At 40.8% G+C, this 19,557-nt stretch overlaps 1 pseudogene; it reads right to left on the bottom strand.

The window, feature by feature from the left end:
- Positions 1-4,033: 4,033 nt before the first annotated feature.
- LOC128781436 (small ribosomal subunit protein uS14-like) lies at positions 4,034-4,203 on the bottom strand (annotated as a pseudogene).
- Positions 4,204-19,557: the final 15,354 nt, after the last annotated feature.

Genomic DNA, 19,557 nt, shown 5'->3' with positions numbered 1-19,557 from the left:
CATTTTACATGCAGGTCTATGCTTCATTTTGAGGTAATGTTTGTGAAGAGTATATGGTCTGTGTCTAGATTTTTCTTCTTTTGCTCGTGCATGTCCAGTTGTTCTAACACCATTTGTTCAGGAGACGCCACTGCGGTTATATAACATTTTAAACTACTAAGTGCTGGTTGCTGCTCCCTCCTCCCTCTCAAATTTTAAATAGAAGATCACACAAGAGAGTAAGAGGAACAGCCTTAGCAGAAACTGGTATGAACATTTGAGGGGTTCACTTAATAATAGTGTGAGAATATAAAAATATTTGAACCCTTTGATTTTGCAATTCCATTTTTTAAAAAAATCAGTCCTAAGAATTTAAATGAAAAGACAGACACAGATGTTCACCACAGCATTATTGTTAACTATGAACAAATTTGGAAATAGCCTAGCTTTTATGGGAATACTCAGTAAATGATGGCAAGTATAAATGATGCATCTATTAAAATACTTTTGAAAAAATTTTGATAATGTGAAAAAATGTTCATACTATATTATGTTTTAGAAAGCAATAACCAAAATTATGTCAATATAATTTGTTATTTTTGTGTTTTAAGAATCTGTATTAAAACAAGATGGGATGAAAATGCACCTAAACACTATCAGTAGTCATCGCTGAATTGTGGAATCATGGCTGATTTTTAAAAGCTCTTTATCCACATAGCATTACTATGTGGATTATTCTGTAATGAATGCATAGTACCACTTTTTGAATCTGAGTGTGTAATGAAAAAAAAATGTCTCTTGTTAGGTAAATAAGGTTAAAACCTGGGAGAAAGGGCGGGTAATCATGTATGCATTCATAGTCCCCCATCTCACCATGTTCCAAGAAGGCGTTCAGAAGTAACTGCCGTGTATGTTCCAGAGAGGCCTCAGGATTGCAACTGCAGCTATTGTTACATTCCGCCAAGTAGGGTATGTTTATCTACAATGGCTGATTTGCTAATATTTTTAAGGCTGGTAAGCCTGATTTGTCTGGGTTGGTAGAACCGACATGGTTTCTTGAGTGAGAGAGATATAGTCTTACAGGTTTTCTAACGTGATTTCTCTGAGGAAGAGAGAGGATTGACAACTCCTGCTCACCCTTCAAGTCCAGCTCAGGTATTCTGTCCTTCAGGAAACCTCTGATACCCTCTCCCTCCCAGTCTGGGTTAGGTGTATCACTTAGCTCTTCATACTTACTGCCATCTCTGTCCTCACTACACCGAGTCATAATGATTGGCTTTTGTGTCTGTCTTCCTCATCAAGCCACACTCTTTCATGGTGGATCCAGGCCTTCCTCAACTTTGTAGCCCAGACATCTGGTACGTGATCAATTCAATGATGAATACGTGAGGACCAAATGAATGACAAGTAGGAGATGGCAGGCTGGTGAGAGTGGAACTGGATTCGATGGGATGTCAGCAGGGCAGCTTGGCAGGTGATCACACTAGGCAGCCACAGGACCATATATCAGATTTTAGAGGTCGGATTCTCAGATGACTAAATGGCATACCAGGAAGGAAGGGAATGACAGGAATTTCTGCTGGTGAAAAGATTATTTCTCAAGTCTATGCTTTTCAAAGTCTGCCCCAAGGCTGCCAACATCATAACCGCTGTATACTGATTTATAATGTAATGCTGATTCCTTCTGAATCAGACTTTTTGGAGCTGGACTGAAGGAACCTGCTTTTGAAATGCTTCCCAGGTGGTACCCTAAGGTGGGAGGGCCTCCAGAATAGATGATTTAGTGCTAAAATCTGAGGACCTTGTAGTAATTTGTTCTGCAGAACCAGCTATATGTGATGTTTCAACCTACTGCACCAAAAAGACTTAGGGCTCCATCTCAGAGATTACTATTCACTAAGATTAGGGTAAATCCTGAGTATACACGTAGTACAAAAAGCTGGTGCGAGCCCAGCAAGCTCCAAGTAAATCTGAACATACCAAGTTGTCCTATTTGACTGGGAATGAGAATTTTTTCATAGACATTTATGAATATATTTAGAAACCCTCTAATTTATTATATATATTTTGACCAGTCCATTATTTATTTACTCTGTGCAAACAATGTGCTAGGTATTGTGAAAAATGGGGAGATAAATTAGACATAGCTTTTATGTTTAAGGCTCTTAAAATTGGAAGAATAGTATGTGTGGAAATAATTGTTGTAACAACAAGGCTTTCAGGTCCACAGGATAGGGCCTTCTAGTAAGGACCTTAGAATAAGGAAGACCAGGATGGAGGGGAAAGAGCTGGCGTGAAGCCCCATCATTGTGTCCAAAGAATATAATTTTGAGGTCAGCCTCTGAAGGTCCCAAAGTGAGGGGTCAGGACATGGTTGCAGAAGAGAAAGAGAGGAATGGGGGAGAAAGAGAGAGAGAAAGGAACATCAACACGCTGTTGCACCTGTCCACGCACCCACTGACTGACACCTCCCCGCCCGCCCACAACAACGCGCCCGGACCAGGATTCCAACCCAAAACCCTGGAGCACCTGAGATGATGCTCCAACCAACTGAACTACCTGGCCAGGGCGGTTGCAGGATTGCTTATTTGTGCAGATACTGGCCAACAAGTAGAAGAGAGAGACTCATACAAGCCAGTGTAAACAAGACTGCACAAAGGAATAGTTAGAAACTGTGTAAGGGGTCAGAGCTTTGACTGAAAAATAGGCTTCAGGGACAGGCTACAGCCCTGGAAGGAAACTGGAATGAGAACCAGGGACACAAGTCGGAGGTCTTTGTCTAGACTGACCAAATACATTGGGGTGGTAAACAGGAAGACTCGATTCATTGTTCCTGCAGACATCCAAGATTGTTCACACCAGGCCAAGGGCAGCAGACTACATCCTCACTAGAGGAAAAGGGACAGAAATTGTGCCAGGCAAGGTCCTCATTGGTTTGGAGCTGGTGGGGCGAAGGGCGGGGGAGCTGCAGGTCGCAGGCTCTTTGTGCCTGCACACATCTGGGGCCTCGGCTGGAACAAACAGAAAGCAGTTCAAGTGACAATGTGCTTTCTGCAGAAGAAAGGCACTGATCCAGTGTGACTGGCGTCAACAAAAGGGAAGTGGGAATCAGCATAAGTTTTCAGGAGGGGTGAGAATTTGAAAAAGAACTTGAGAAATCAGTGCTAAGAAAGGAAAATGAAACTTACTGGTCCGAGTTAACAAGGTCACTTCCGAAGCCCTTCTTATTATTAGGAATTATGTGGCAATTCATCAAATTCTTGGCCCAGTGACAGAGTGAAATATTTTCATTGTGTGTATGCAATTGAATCCTGAAATTTTTCAAAAATCCTGAATGTATGCCATTTGATTTCAGTGACTTTTTCCAGGTATATTACTATTTTAAACGTCAAGCATACAAAGAATTTGTTTTACCCTCCTGCGTAGGTCCACCTAGGTTGTTGCATACATCAGTAGCCCCCTCTTGCTGACTAGTATTTCACGGCATGGATCCACCAGAGTTTGCTTCACCATTCACTGATGAAAGCCACCTGGGTTGTTTTCGTTTTCTACTATAATGAATAAAGCTGCTATAAACGTTTGTGTACAGGTTGTGTGTGTTTGTGTGTGTGTGAACATAAAGAAATAAGCCTGTATTTCTCTGGGATAAATGCTCATGTGTGCAACTACTGGGTCATTTTCCAAAGTGGCTATACCATTTTGCATTTCCTGAGTAACGTATGAGTGATTTGGTTTCTCCAAATCCTCAGTGACACTTGGGACTGTTCATATTTTTTTATTTCAGCAGTGTGAGTAAGGTGATGTGGTATCTCGTTGTGATTTTATTTCGCATTTCCCTCACGGCTAATGATGTTGAACATCTGCTCGTGTCTTTATTTGCCATCCATTTATCTTTGTTGAAATGTCTCTCATGTCTTTTGTCCGTGGATTGTTTGCTGTTTGGATGGTTTCTTTTTCACTATTGAGTTCGTTGTTGTTTAATGCACAAAGATGTGGCTAGCATTGACTCTTTTGTCTGTTAGATGTCTTCGATGACCCATTCAAAGAAGATCACTTAGTCTAACATAACGAAGCCTATAACCTTGGCGTACTGATGCGAACTCTGGCGGCACTTATTGAGGCTACATTTCCGGTCAGATCATGCTGGTTTGAGCAGAGGTGGCAAGAATGAGAACCTTGGCTGAATTTTCACAAGTGGCTCCAGTAAAACTGCTGGCTACCCATCTGGGTTTTGTGGACAAGAATAAGCAAAAGGCCCTGGCCAAGTGATTCACTTGGTTGAGCATCATCCCAAACACCAAAAGGATGCGGGTTTGATCCCCAGGTAGGGCACATACCTAGGGTGCAGGTTCAGTCCCCCATCGGGGCATGTACGATGTTTCTCTCTCACATCAGTGTTTCCCCGCCCCCTTTCTCTTCTTCTCTCTCTAAAATCAAGAAAAAACATATCCTCAGTTGAGAGAAAAAAAAAAGAATAGGCAAAAGGCTGTTGTTGAGTTTGTAGAATTTTTTCTGTATTTTAGATACTTGCTTTTTGTTATGTATGTGCTTTGCATATTTTCTTCTAGTCTGTAGCTGTCTTTTTGTCCTCTTAACACGTTTTTTAAGGAGCAAAAATCTTTAATTTTGATGAGGTAAATCTTATCAGTTTATTTTTATGGATATTGCTTTTGGTTTCAGGTCTAAAACTCTTTGCCTACCTCTATATCCCAAAGATTTTCTGCTGTATTTTTCTTAAAAGTTTTATGATTTTACAATTTACATTTAACTCCATGATCCTCTTTGAGTTAATTCTTCATGTGGCGTAAGACTGAGGTCAAGGTTCACTTTTTTGCCTATGGATGGCCAGCACCGTTTGTGGAAAAGGCTCCTCTCTGCCTTTATGGTCAGTGTTTACCTAGATGCTGAGAAGGGGAGCAAAGGGACTTAGACATTGGGCTCAATAAACTGGGGAGCATGAGCCTGCTTGCTCCTCCAGGAAGCTAGAGCTTCACACTCCTGGGACCCACAGCCTTGCTTTGCCAAGGGGATTAACACGCCTCCTTCCCCCTCCTGTACCAGATTGTTAGGGGGGCACGCAGGGTGGTGCTGGACCATAGAGACCTGTCAGTCTAACTAGGGGGTGGACCTATCAAAGCTCTCGCAGAAAGTTTGGGAAGTTGATTGGTCATTTTGAGGAAGAACCAGGTCCGTTCCAAACCCGAGCTAATATAATCCCAGATAAACAAAGAAGTGTGTGCGCTCTCTCTCTCTCTCTCTCTCTCTCTCTCTCTCTCCACCCTCGCCCGCCCTGAGGCACCCACCTGATCATTCATGCACTCTCTTGCCTGGGAGCAGGTGACCATGTGGCTCCAGCAGATACCAGGCCTGCAGCGGAGTACATAGTCTCCAAAAGGACTAGGATCTCTCTCTTGCTTACCTGGTGATGCTTCACTCAATGTGCTCATGTGCATTCTCTCGCCATGGCCACGTGGCCTTGGAAGCCACATGGCTGGTAGCCATGTGGGCTCCTCACTGGAGTAGCCATGAACAAGCTAAGCTACCTGGATGGGGACTGAGACTGCTTAGCAGCTGCTGTGCGCTCCAAAGGACTAGGCTTTTAATATAAAGCCCAATGTCTGGATGCTGGCCTTTTCTTTGGCCTTTGCTTTGGCCTTCCTGAGGACAGGGTTGGACTTTTTCCATGGCAGGACACAGGGAAATGGGACATTGGAAATACAGGGGGCAGCTTTTATTTCCACATGAATGAACCATCTTGCCACCCCACAATCCCCCAAGCATGGGTTCTTGGAATGCTTTCCTGTGATTGCGTGGGAGAACCTAATTCCCACCTACAACACTCCCATTGATTTGCTTTTGCAATTCAGTTGGTCTTTGTGACCTTGGCTTAGACAATGATTACCTAGACATCATACCAGCTTTGGTATGATAAATATATATATATAGTTACATATATATATATATATATATTTAGCTACAAATATATATATATGTGAATTGTACTCTATCGAAATTAAAAACTTTTGTGTTTTATAGGACAAAATGATAGATTTACATTTAAGTATTTTTCTTTTTCTTGAGCAATTTAAATGGTATTGTATTTTAATTTTGGTGTCTATATGTTCATTGCTGGTATATAAAAATGCAATTGATTTTTGTATGGTTATCTTGTATCCTGAGGTCTCGCTAACCTCACATGTTTGTTTTTAGATTTTCTCTTTTTTTTGGTAGGTTCTTTGGTTTCTATGTAGACAATCATGTCACCTCCAAATGAAAGCTTTTTTTCTTCCTTTCAAGTCTGAATGCCTTTTATTTCCTTTATTTGCATTATTGCACTTCTTGAACTTCCAGCACTGTTTTTTTAAATATTACCTCTACATATATTTAGAACATTAGACAGTGATTATCTTAGTCCATTTGAGCTGCTATAACAAAATACCGTAGACTGGGTGGCTTGTAAACAATAGAAATTTTTTTCTCACCCTTCTGGAGGCCAGAAGTCCAAGATCAGGGTGCCAGCATGGTCAGATTTTGAAGACCCTCCTTTGGTTTGCAGAAAGCCAATTTCTCACTGTGTCCTCACATAGTGAAAGGCTACGGAGCTCTACTCTGATTTATGAAGGCTCCCACTTCACGAGCTAAATCATCTTCTAAATGCCCTATGCCCTAATACCATCACCTTGGGCATTAAATTTTCAACTTACTAAGTTTGGGGGTACATACTCAGCTCATACTGGTAATATAATTTTTTCTTCAACTGTCAAACAAAATCAAGAAGAAAAAGAAAGCTTATTGTATTTACTTATATATACATTTCTAAAATCTATTTTTTAGAGAGTGGGGAAGGGAGGGTGAAAGAGAGGGAGGGAGACATCGATGTGAGAGAGGAACATTGATTGGTTGCCTTTTGCATGCACCCTAACTGGGAACATAATCTGCAACCCAGGCATGTGCCCTGACCTGGAATCGAACTGGTGGAATGATGCCCAATGAACTGAGCCACAGTGATCAGGCCTTTACCTATATTTTTAGTTATCATGTTCTTTCTTCTTTCCTTATGTTCCAAGTTTCCTTCTTTTATAATTTTCTTTCTTTTTAGAGAACTCCTATACCATTTTAAGGATAAATCTGATGATTACAAATTCTCTTTAGTTTTTCTTCATCAGACAATGTCTTGATTTCCCCTTCATCCCTGGAGGATATTTTCACTGGGTATAGGATTATAAATTGTCAGTTCTTTTCTTCCATCACTTGAAAAAATATTGTGCCACTTCTTTTGGGCCTCAGTGGTTTTTTTGTTTTTTTTCAATTACAGTTTACATTTAATATTATTTTGTATTAGTTTCAGGTGTATGGCATAGTGGTTAGTCAATCATACTTTACAAAATGATCCCCCAATATTGTAAGGCCCCACCTGGCACCACACATTACTATTGACTACATTCCCTGTGCTGTACTGTACATCCCCATGGATACTTAGTAATCACCAATCTGTACTTCTCAATCCCTTCACTTTTTCTACCCCACCACACAACCCCTTATAGTTTCTGATGAGAAATTCATTGTCATTCAAATTGATTTCCCTGAATAGGTAATGTGTCATCTCTGTCATCTTTGAGTTCACTTGTACTGATGTCCTCTTGAACTCAAGTTGAGATCTTGGTTCTTAATAATTCTCCATTGAAACCTGACATTTTTATATTAGGTCTTTATAAGTAATTGTGAGTTTTATTGAAACCTATTTTAGTTGGCTTTCTCTTTGCACCATTCCTGCAGGGGAAGCTGGGGGTATACCATCTTGTTACTGGTAAGTGGAGGTAGAAATCCAGATTTCTCACTTGGTTTCCATTGATATCTGAATGGGGATGCTCCTCACCACTCTGATGCTATGGGGTAGGTTTCCTTGTTATCCCCTGGTGGGGAGGAAAGTCTTGGCTCCTACCTGGCATTCTCCAATTCTACCCTGGCAGGGGTGTCAGGGCACCTTTTACAGGCTGCAGGAGTGGACATCTTGGCTCCCTATTCAGCCTTTGCTGGCACGGATGGGTTCTGGGCCATAGTTTTTCCTGTGGAATTTGACTGGAGTAAAGTAGTTGTGTAAAACTTTTCTGTCTTGCCAGGCACCCTTTTCCTGGTCCTTTGGCTAAAGAAATAGGGTTTTCTTGGGGCTTTTTTTGTCTGTGCCCTTTGGTTTCAGGGTTGCCAACTTTTTCAGATCCAAGTCTGCTACATACCTGAGCCAAAAAGAAAACCCAAGAAAACTGCCATATGTCATTCTGTGCTGGTTAGTCTTCCCTTCACCTTTTAGAGTCTTGTTTGTTTTATAAATAGAATTTAGACATTTTAGTTATAATCAGTAGGAGGAATAGGGAAGTGTTTGTTTACTCCATCTTTCTGGAAACAATTAATTTGTGAGTTAATGTTTCCAAATTTGAGTTTCTCTCATATTTCCTCACGATTATATTTGGGTTATGCTAATTTGGCTGTCATTCCACAGAAGTGATGCTGCTATGATGCTGAGTGCATCATAGCAGAAGGCACATGTTGTCAATTAATATCATTACCATTATTGATATTGACATTGTTAGCTTTGATCACTTGGTTATGGTGATACTTGCCAGGCTTCTCCACTATGAAGTTACTGTTACCTTTTACGGTTAATAAGTATTTTATGGGGAGATCCTTAGAGACTGAGCCAATATCCTCTTACTCTTCAAACTTTCACTGAATAGTTGCAGCATTCTACACTGACGACACTCTTCTGAATTAATTCTTATGATGGTTTTCAAATGATAATTTCCCAATTCTATCATTCCTTTGATATTTATTAATTTATCTTTCACTGAAAGAAAAGTTTTCCCTTCTCTGCCATTCACTTATTCACTTATTCATTTATCTATGTATCTATTTATATCAGCTTCTGAATTCTTATATTATAAGTAATAATCCTTTACTAGCATTATTTTGATGCTCAAATTGTCTTAGTTTTGGACAATGGGGTCCCTCTTTAGTTGCTTCCTATCTCCCTGTGATATGTCCTTATTCAAAGATAATGTAGAAATCTATGTAGAAAATCCCAAAGAATCTACAAAAATGGTGCTAGAACTATGTGTATATTATAATGATGTAGAACACAAGATTAATATACAAAAATCAAGCATATTTCTATACAGAATAAGCAATTGGAAACTAAAATGTTAAAAAATACCATTTACAACAGCAAAAAACCCATGAAATACTTAGGGATAAATCTAACAGAATATGTGCAAGATTCATATGTTGAAACTACAATTGATGAGATGAGTTTGAGAAGACTTAAATAAATGGAGAGACCTACCTTGTTTATTTATGGAAAAGTCAACATTGGTAAGCTTTTAGTTCTTCACAAATTTATCAATGGATTCAATACAAACCCAGTGAAAATATCAGGAGCCTTTCTGGGTAGAAATTGGTAAGCTAATTCCAAAATTTATTTAAAAAAACAAAAGATCTAGAATAACCAAAACAAATTTGAAAGTGAACGTAGTTGGAGAGTACATACTGTTTAATTTCAGCACATTCTAAAGCTATAATAATCAATGACTTCCGGCCAAGATGGAGGTATAGGTAGACACACTGTGCCTCCTCACACGACCAAAAGAAGGACAAAAGCAATTTAAAAACAAAAAACAACCAGAAATGACAGAAAATTGAACCGCACGGAAGTCCAACAACCAAGGAGTTAAAGAAGAAATATTCATCCAGACTAGTGGGAGGGGTGGAGCCGGGCAGCTGCAGTGGAGAGGACTCGCTGCAAGGTGGCAGCTGGTGGACCCGGCGAGGTGGTGGCTGGTAGACCCTGGGGCCCCACATTTGCGCATAGATAAACAGGGAGGAACGGCGGGTGAGCGAAGCAGACTGCACAACCCATGGCTCCAGTGCGGGGAAATAAAGCCTCAAACCTCTGATTGAAAACACCCATGGGGGTTGAGGCAGCAGAGGGAGAAACTCCCAGCCTCACAGGAGAGTTCATTGGAGAGACCCACAGGGGCCTAGAACATACACAAACCCACCCACTCCGGAATCAGCACCAGAGGGGCCCAGTTTGATTGTGGGTAGTGGAGGGAGTGACTGAAATCTGGCAGAGAGTGAAGCAAGCACCATTGCTCCCTCTCGGCCCCTCCCCCATGTACAGTGTCACAGCACAGTCACCAGCATTACCCCGCCCCGTGAACACCTAAGGCTCCACCCCTTTATGTAACAGGCTCACCAAGACAAAAAAAAAATGGCCCAAATGAAAGAACAGATCAAAGCTCCAGAAAAAATACAACTAAGCAACGAAGAGATAGCCAACCTATCAGATGCACAGTTCAAAACACTGGTAATCAGGATGCTCACAGAATTGGTTGAATTTGGTTGCAAATTAGATGAAAAAATGAAGTCTATGGTAAGAGAAACAAAGGAAAATGTACAGGGAACTAATAGTGATGGGAAGGAAACTAGAACTCAAATCAACAGTGTGGACCAGAAGGAAGAAAGAAACATCCAACCAGAAAAGAATGAAGAAACAAGAATTCAAAAAAATGAGGAGGGGCTTAGGAACCTCCAGGACATCTTGAAACATTCCAACATCCTAATTATAGGGATGCCAGAAGGGGAAGAGGAAGAACAAAAATTTGAAAACTTATTTGAACAAATAATGAAGGAGAACTTCCCTAATCTGGCAAAGGAAATAGACTTCCAGGAAGTCCAGGAAGCTCAGAGAGTCCCAAAGAAGCTGGACCCAAGGAGGAACACACCAAGGCACATCATAATTACATTACCTAAGATTAAAGAGAAGGAGAGAATCTTAGAAGCAGCAAGAGAAAAGGACACAATCACCTACAAAGGAGTTCCCATAAGAATGTCAGCTGATTTCTCAAAAGAGACCTTACAGGCAGGAAGGGACTGGAAAGAAGTATTCCAAGTCATGAAAGGCAAGGAAGGACCTACATCCCAGATGGCTCTATCCAGCAAAGCTATCATTTAGAATGGAAGGGCAGATAAAGTGCTTCTCAGATAAGGTCAAGTTCAAGGAGTTCATCATCATCAAGCCCTTATTCTATGAAATGTTAAAGGGATTTATCTAAGAAAAAGAAGATCAAAACTATGAACAGTAAAAATGACAGCAAACTCACAGTTACTAACAACCACATCTAAAACAAAAACAAAAGCAAACTAAGCAAACAACTAGAACAGGAACAGAACCACAGAAATGGAGATCACAAGGATGGTTATCAACAGGGGAGTGGGAGGGGGTGAGAGGGGGGAAAGGTACAGAGAATCAGTAGCATAAATGGTAGGCAGAAAATAGACAGGGAGAGGGTAAGAATAGTGTAGGAAATGTAGAAGTCAAAGAACTTCTAAGTATGACCCATGGACATGAACTATAGGGGGGGAATGTGGGAGGGAGGGGGTGGGCAGGATGGAGTGGAGTGAAGGGGGGGGAAATGGGACAACTGTAATAGCATAATCAATAAATATATTTTAAAAATAAAGCTATAATAATCAAGACTGTGTGGTGCTGTGTCAAAACAGACAAATATACCAATGGAAAAGATAGAGTCCAGGTATACAGATTCACATGTATTTGGTTAATTTATTGTCAACCAAGGTTCCACAGAGACTCACTGGAAGAGTTGGTTGTGGGAACAACTGGACATCCATATATGAAATATTAACCTTGACCCTTGCCTTGCAACAGATAAAGTAAGTCAAAATTGATCACAGACCTAAATCCCTAAAACCTAAAATATAACTTCTTGAAGAAAAGACAAGAGAAAAATCTTTCTGATCTTGAGTTAAAAAAAAAGTTATCATAAAAGGATACAAAAAAAATACAACTCAATAGCAAAAACACAATCTGATTGAACAATAGGCAAAGGAACTGAATAGACATTTTCCCGAAGAGGTCATACAAATGGCCAATAGGTACCTGAAAAGATGCTCAACATCACTAATCATCAGGAAGATACAAATTGGAACCACAGCAATATTACTACCTCACACTTCTCAAAATGGCTAGTATCAAAAAGACAAAAGTAAGCCCTGGCGGGTGTGGCTCAGAGGATTGAGCACCAGCCTGCAAACCAAAAGGTCACAGGTTTGATTCCTACTCAGGGTACATGCCTGTGCTGCAGGCCAGGTCCCCAGTTGGGGGCGTGTGAAAGGCAATAATCAATGTTCCTCTCCCTTTCTTTCTCCCTCACTTCCAGTCTCTCTGAAAATAAATAAATAAAATCTTACCAAAAAAAAAGGACAAGTGATAACAAGTTTTGGGGAGGATATAGAAAAAAGTGAACCCTTGTACCCTGTTGGTGGGAATGTAAATTGATGCAGCCACTATGGAAAACAGTATGGTGGTTTCTCAAAAAATTAAAAATAGAACTACCATATGATCTGAAGAAAATGAAAACAGGATCTCAAAGAGATACCTGCATTCCCATGTTCACTGCAGCGTTATTCACAATAACCAAGACATGTAAACAACTGTAGTGTCTGTCTGACGTTTCTTCTAAGTTGTCTTAGTGGTCAGCTCATGGTTAGACAGAGAAAACCTGAAATGCCTTGCACTTGTAAGCCTCCCAGACTTTCTCAAAGGGCTGTGTGTGTATACTTGGGCACACCTTTAACGCTCTGCTTTGGTCTTCTCGCTTACATACCAGGCATGAAACAACTGACTGATGGTATTAACAAAATGGATTCCACTGAGCCACCCCACAGCCAGAAGTGAAAATACAAAATTGTTGAAGCCAATATGTATAGCAAAAAAATTGGTTAAAACCCAGATCCAGTAGCGTTTCTGGTTGTAATAGGGACAAGCTGCCAGAGTCAAACTCTAATGTGCCCTGGATCAAAGTATAGAAAGTCGCCTGTAAGCACTTTCCACTGAAACAACACTATCTGAAGCCCTGGATTGTGTCTCTACCCATTAATCAAGTTGGCAATCCTGTCTCTTCCTCCAGGCAAGGGTGGATCGGTTTCATCACTGTGGGTTGGGTGAAGTCTGAGTTTCTAAGATCACGACTGATTGCCACTAGAGTGTGCTGAAAGATACTAGACAGATTTTTCCCCCTTTAAAAATTTTTTCTGATAAAAAATTTCTAACTTACTTAAAAGTACAGAAAATAATATATTGAATCCTAGGTACCCATAACCACACCTGTAGAATTATCAGCATGATAATTTCATCATTCTTGTTTCATCTCTTCTTTTTTTCCTAAAGTATTTTAAAACAAATCCTTGACGTCATATAATTTCTTCTGTAAATATTTCAGTATATATTTCTAACAAATAAGGCCTTCACACAAACTCTTTCATAGAACAAAGAATGTTTATTCTTTGCTCCAAATCATTTTGTGAGGTCAAGATTACCTGCCATAAAATCTGAAAAAGACATTATAAAAAGAAAAATACAGACTGATATTCCAAGCTCACTAGCCTGCCTATTCCTTGAGATACTAGCTGGATATTCACCATTATCAACAGCAACAATCGCTTCAGCGATGTCGCCTGGGATGTTCCTATAATCACGTTTTCCTGATGACCCTGGGATTGGGGGCACTTGAAGTCCTCAGATTTCATTGGGGAGGTATTGCTGTCATGTTCACGCTCAGTCCTCATTTTCTAGACTGAGGCACCTCCCATTTCAATAATCGTTTCCTTCTTAACTTCACATTTGTGACTGAGTGGTTGTGGGCCTGTCTAGATGTACCTCTCTAATGACTTTGATGTCGATGTGGTTCTTTTCATTTCCCATTCATTTTTTGAGTGGCAAACCATTGGCAAAAAGACCCCTCTCATGAACTGGCTCAAATATCATCTCCTCTGGAAAGTCTCTGAATTCCATTGGCAGTTACTGATGCCTCCTCTCAGCTTCCTAAGTATGTACTTTGTACATATCTCTTTTTGTTTGCCTTGTCATGTTATACTGTGATTATTTCATCTGAGGTCTCCCTCATCAGATTAAATGGCCAATGGCTAGCATGTTGCTTGGCATAAAGCATTTAGTTCAGTAACTGTTTGCTGATATTCTACATGAAAGACTGAAGAAGAAAAAACAAATCTAGAGTTAGTTCTGATCACTTAAGCCAAGAAGAATGTGCCTCTATAGAAAGATAAAATGTCTTATTGTAACTTTGCACATGTAAAGACCAAGAAGCTTAAAAAACCCTCAGGAAAGGATAGATGTATTTCACGATTTAATTTAATAGATTACTTGTCATTTTAAAAAAGCTCAAACAAATCAGTTGTGTTAAAGTAAGAAGTAAAAGTCCTCTAAAAAGATGCTGATGGTTTAGACTTCTTCATCAGTGCATCGTGTGCTTATATCCCCCCAGCCTTACCTGCACTATGACTAATCTTTGCAAATCTGGTAAGTGAAAAATAGCATTTCAAATTTTTACAAATATATACTTTTAAAAAGTAAATATACATAGATCCAATAGAACGTGAGGGAATGATGAAGATGAAATCCGGGATGATGGGTATGTCAGGAGGCAGAAGATGGAATTTGGGGATGTGATACAGTTAAACAAAACTCATTGTCCAAGACCTAGATTTTGTTTTGCACAATGAGTTTGCAAGTGCTTATTGCAGTATTAAAAGTAAGCTAATAAAAAGGAGTCACTGACAGACCATGAACCAAAGATCATGATTAATACAATTTTGTGAACCTGAAGCCACCCCCACCAAATTTAAACATAATAAAAATATTAATTAAGTAAAGCTATAGATATTAACATGGATAACATTCAAAACCATAATGTTGACAGAAAAGAAAGAGTGAAGATGGATATTTGTGGTGTGATTTTTATGGATGTACATATACAAAACACAGAAGGGTATTGTTAATAAATTCAGGATAGTAGTTACCTATGGGAGTGGGGAGGGAGGGGAGGTAGGATACAAAAGACTGTATAGACAGTGTCCACTATATCTGTAGTGCTTTATTAAAAAACAAATATGACAAAATACTAACATTTGACAAATCTGGTGGTAGGTTCACAAATGTTCACTTTATTTTTCTCTACACTTAGTGCTGGTATATATTTCATAATTTGAAAATGAAATAAAGAAGTAATAGCATCAAAAATTACAGATGGGCAACCAAGTAAGTATAGCAAATGAAAGTGATAAAAGCAAGTGTTTGATGTAGGGTAAGAATACAGAACTGGGCATCGTAAGACCTGGGTTTGAGTCTACTTTCTCACTATGTGTGTGAGTTTGAACAACTTAGTTAGTAGCTAATGATGTTAAGCCTCAATTTTCTCGTTGTAAAATGCAATAAAGAGCTTTAATACAGGTTAAATATGTGTTCCTCCCAGAGCATTGCCCAGCACATTACAGGTGTTCACAAAATGTTAGCTGCTATTATGTTTGTGCTTTTAAATGGTATTAACAGACTTTGGTCAAGATGGCAGCAAGGTAAACTCAGCTCACCTCCTCACACAACCACATCAAAATTACAACTAAAATATAGAACAACCGTCACTCAGAACTGTCAGAAATAAAGTTGAATGGAAGTCTGACAACTATGGAATTAAATAAATCATATCCATTGAGACTGGTAGGAGGGGCGGAGGGGTGGAGATGCGAAACAGGCTCATCCCACATCCACCTGTGGTAGATAAAAATTCAAGAGGGACATCTCAGGTGTGAAGAGTTCCAGCCCCACACCAGGCTCCCCAGCCCAGGGTTCCAGTGCCAGGAAGATAAGTCCCCCTAACTTCTGGCTGCAAAAATCATCAGGGATTGAGCCAGTAGAAGAAACTTCTGGAGCCCCAAGTAGTTCCTCTTAAAGAATCTACACAGAGACTCACATACTCAGACTCACTTCCCCTGAGCCCAGCACCAGGGTAGCAAGTTGAAAGGCTCCAGTGGCACAGAGGGAGAAACTGAAGTGTCTGGCATCAAGGTCAGAGCTGGGGGACATCTTTCTCCCAGAAAGAAAGGTGGGCAGATGCCATTGTCCCTTTTCTGAACCTTCCCCCCTACAGAGCCACAGAGCTGGCAGGCTGGTGCCACATCTGAGACTCCATTAACCTGGCTAACACTGTTTGCCCTGCCCTGGAGATCCCCAGAGACTCGGTCCTGCCCAATTTATTAGCCCACCCAAGCTACTTTTCCACATGAATGTCTGGTCTTGGCTCATGCTTCACTACTCCCTAAACCTCTCAAACAAGCAATAGCCCACCTCAGTGAACCCTCAGCCCCTGTGCCTCTTGCTAAGTTTCCCTAGGCCCAGCATAAGCAGCAACCAGGCTAGCTTCACAGCTTTGTTTTGCCTGGGAATCTCCAAGCCCAGCACAAGTAGAAGCCATCTCAGATTGCTTTACAGCTCAGGCAGGATGGCCCTGGGCAGAACACAGGTTGCTGCACACCATGGCCTGCATCATCCAGGAAAACCCAGAGCCTGTGTACCCAGTGGACAACTATAGACCACATCAGAGCATCACCACCCTGCCCCCGCACAGATGAATCTCCACAGAGGGTGGAGGTTGGTGGTCAGTGGTCACAGCCAGTATTTGCAGTTCACTGGCCTGGGTAAACCCCTCCTATTGACCTACCAACAGTAGTCAAGGCTCAACTACAAGAGGAAGGTGCATTCAGCCCACATGAAGGGTGTACATTAAGTACCCAGCTTGAGTGATAGGGGAGGCTATACCACTGGACCTTATAGGACACCTACCACATTAGGCCACACTACCAAGACAAGGAGTCAAAGCAGCTCTACCTAATACATGAAAACAAACACAGGGAAACTGAGAAAATGAGGAGACAAATGAAAGAACAGATCAAAACTCCAGAAAAATAACTTAACAAAATGGAGATAAGCAATCTATTATATGCAGAGTTCAAAACACTGGTTATAAGGATGCACAAGGAACTTAGTGAGGACCTCAACAGCATGAAAAATACCCAGTCAGAAATGAAGGATACACTAATTAAACTAAAGAGCAATTTACAGGGAAACAACTATGGAGTGGATGAAGCTGATCAAATCAATGATTCGAAACATAAGGAAGCAAAAAACAACCAATCAGAACAACAAGAAGAAAAAGAATCCAAAAAATGAGGATAGTGAAAGCAACTTCTGGGACAACTTCAAGCATTCTTACATTTACACCGTAGGAGTACCAGAAAGAGAAGACAAAGAGCAATAAATTGGAAATCTATTTGAAAAAAATAATGAAAGAAAACTTCCCTAATTTGGTGAAGGAAATAGACATGCAACTCCAGGAAGCACAGAGAGTCCCAAACAAGATGGATGCAAATAGGCCCATGCTAAGACACATCATAATAAAATACTAAAGCTTAAAGATAAAGAGAGAATCTTAATAATAGCAGAAGAAGTTAGTTACCTACAGGGGAATTCCCATAAGACTGTCAGCTGATTCATCGAAAGAATCTTTGCAGGCTAGAAGGGATTGGCAAGTAATATTCAAAGTCAAGAAAAACAGTGACCTACAGCCAAGATTGCTCTACCCAGCTGAGCTATCATTTAGAATCAAAGCGTAGATAAAAATCTTCCGAGACAAGAAAAAACTGAACAAGTTAATCATTACCAAACCATTATTATATGAAGTGTTAAAAGGGCTTATTTAAGAAAAAGAACATCAAAACTATGAACAATAAAACAGCAATAAATACATATCTATCAACAATTGAATAAAAAAAGCAAACTAAGCAAACAAGAATAGAGACAGAAACATGGATACAGAGAGCGTTTTGATTGTTGCCAGATGTGAGGGAGGTCTGGAGGAATGAGTATAAAGGTGAGAGGATTCAGAAGTACAAATAGATAGTTACAGAATAGCCATGGGTATGTAAATTACAGTGTACAGTATAGGAAATGGAATAGACAGAGAACATATACACAGGACCCATGGACTTGAACAATGGTATGAGGATTGCCTGAGGGAGTGGGGGGTTCTGGGTGGAGGTGGGACAAAAGGGGGAAAATTGGGACAAGTGTAATAGCATAATCAATAAAATGCAATTTTTTAAAAATAGCATTTATTACTTCCAGCCAAGATGGAGGCATGGGTAGACACACTGTGCCTCCTCACACAACCAAAAGAAGGACAACAACAATTTAAAAACAAAAACCAACCAGAACTGAAAGAAAATCTAACTGTATGGAAGTCCGACAACCAAGGAGATAAAGAAGAAACATTCATCCAGACTGGTAGGAGGGACGGAGCCGGGCAGCTGGGGGGGGAGAGGACTCCTGGCAAGGCGGCGGCTGGCGGACCCAGCGAGGTGGCAGATTGTGGAACAGGGTGGGCAAAGCTGCAGCTGGCCGGTGAGGCAGCAGCTGGTGGACAGGGTGACAGACTCCGCAACCCAGAGTTCTAGCTTGGGGAAATAAAGCCTCAAACCTCAGATTGAAAACACCCATGGGGGTTGGGGCAGCAGCAGGAGAAACTCCAGCCTCATAGGAGAGGTCGTTGGAGAGATCCACAGGGGCCTAGAGCATGCACAAGCCCACCACTCGGGAATCAGCACCAGAAGGACCCAGTTTGATTGTGGGTAGTGGAGGGAGTGCCTGAAATCCGGCAGAGAGTGGAGCAAGCACCATTGCTCCCTATGGGACCCCCCCCCACACACACACACATACAGCGTCACAGCGTAGCGACCAGCGTTACCCCGCCCTGGTGAACACCTAAGGCTCCGCCCCTTTAAGTAACAGGCATGCCAAGACAAAAAAAAAAAAAGGCCCAAATGAAAGAACAGATCAAAGCTCCAGAAATAATTCAACTAAGCAATGAAGAGCTAGCCAACCTATCAGATGCACAGTTCAAAACACTGGTAATCAGGATGCTCACAGAATTGGTTGAATTTGGTCACAAATTACATGAAAAAATGAAGGCTATGCTGAGAGAAACGAAGGAAAATGTACAGGGAGCCAATAGTGATGGGAAGGAAACTGGGACTCAAATCAATGGTGTGGACCAGAAGGAAGAAAGAAACATCCAACCAGAAAAGAATGAAGAAACAAGAATTCAAAAAAATGAGGAGGGGCTTAGGAACCTCCAGGACATCTTGAAACGTTCCAACATCGGAATTATAGGGATGCCAGAAGGAGAAGAGGAAGAGCAAGAAATTGTAAACTTACTTGAAAAAATAATGAAGGAGAACTTCCCTAATCTGGCAAAGTAAATAGACTTCCAGGAAGTCCAGGAAGCTCAGAGAGTCCCAAAGAAGCTGGACCCAAGGAGGAACACACCAAGGCACATCATAATTACATTACCTAAGATTAAAGAGAAGGAGAGAATCTTAGAAGCAGCAAGAGAAAAGGACACAATCACCTACAAAGGAGTTCCCATAAGACTGTCAGCTGATTTCTCAAAAGAGACCTTACAGGCAGGAAGGGACTGGAAAGAGGTATTCCAAGTCATGAAAGGCAAGGAAGGATCTACATCCCAGATGGCTCTATCCAGCAAAGCTTTCATTTAGAATGGAAGGGCAGATAAAGTGCTTCTCAGATAAGGTCAAGTTCAAGGAGTTCATCATCATCAAGCCCTTATTCTATGAAATGTTAAAGGGATTTATCTA

Source organism: Desmodus rotundus, chromosome 7 (assembly GCF_022682495.2).
Source record: "Desmodus rotundus isolate HL8 chromosome 7, HLdesRot8A.1, whole genome shotgun sequence".
Classification (NCBI taxonomy): Eukaryota; Metazoa; Chordata; class Mammalia; order Chiroptera; family Phyllostomidae; genus Desmodus; species Desmodus rotundus.
This window is presented reverse-complemented; position numbering and strand designations above follow the sequence as displayed.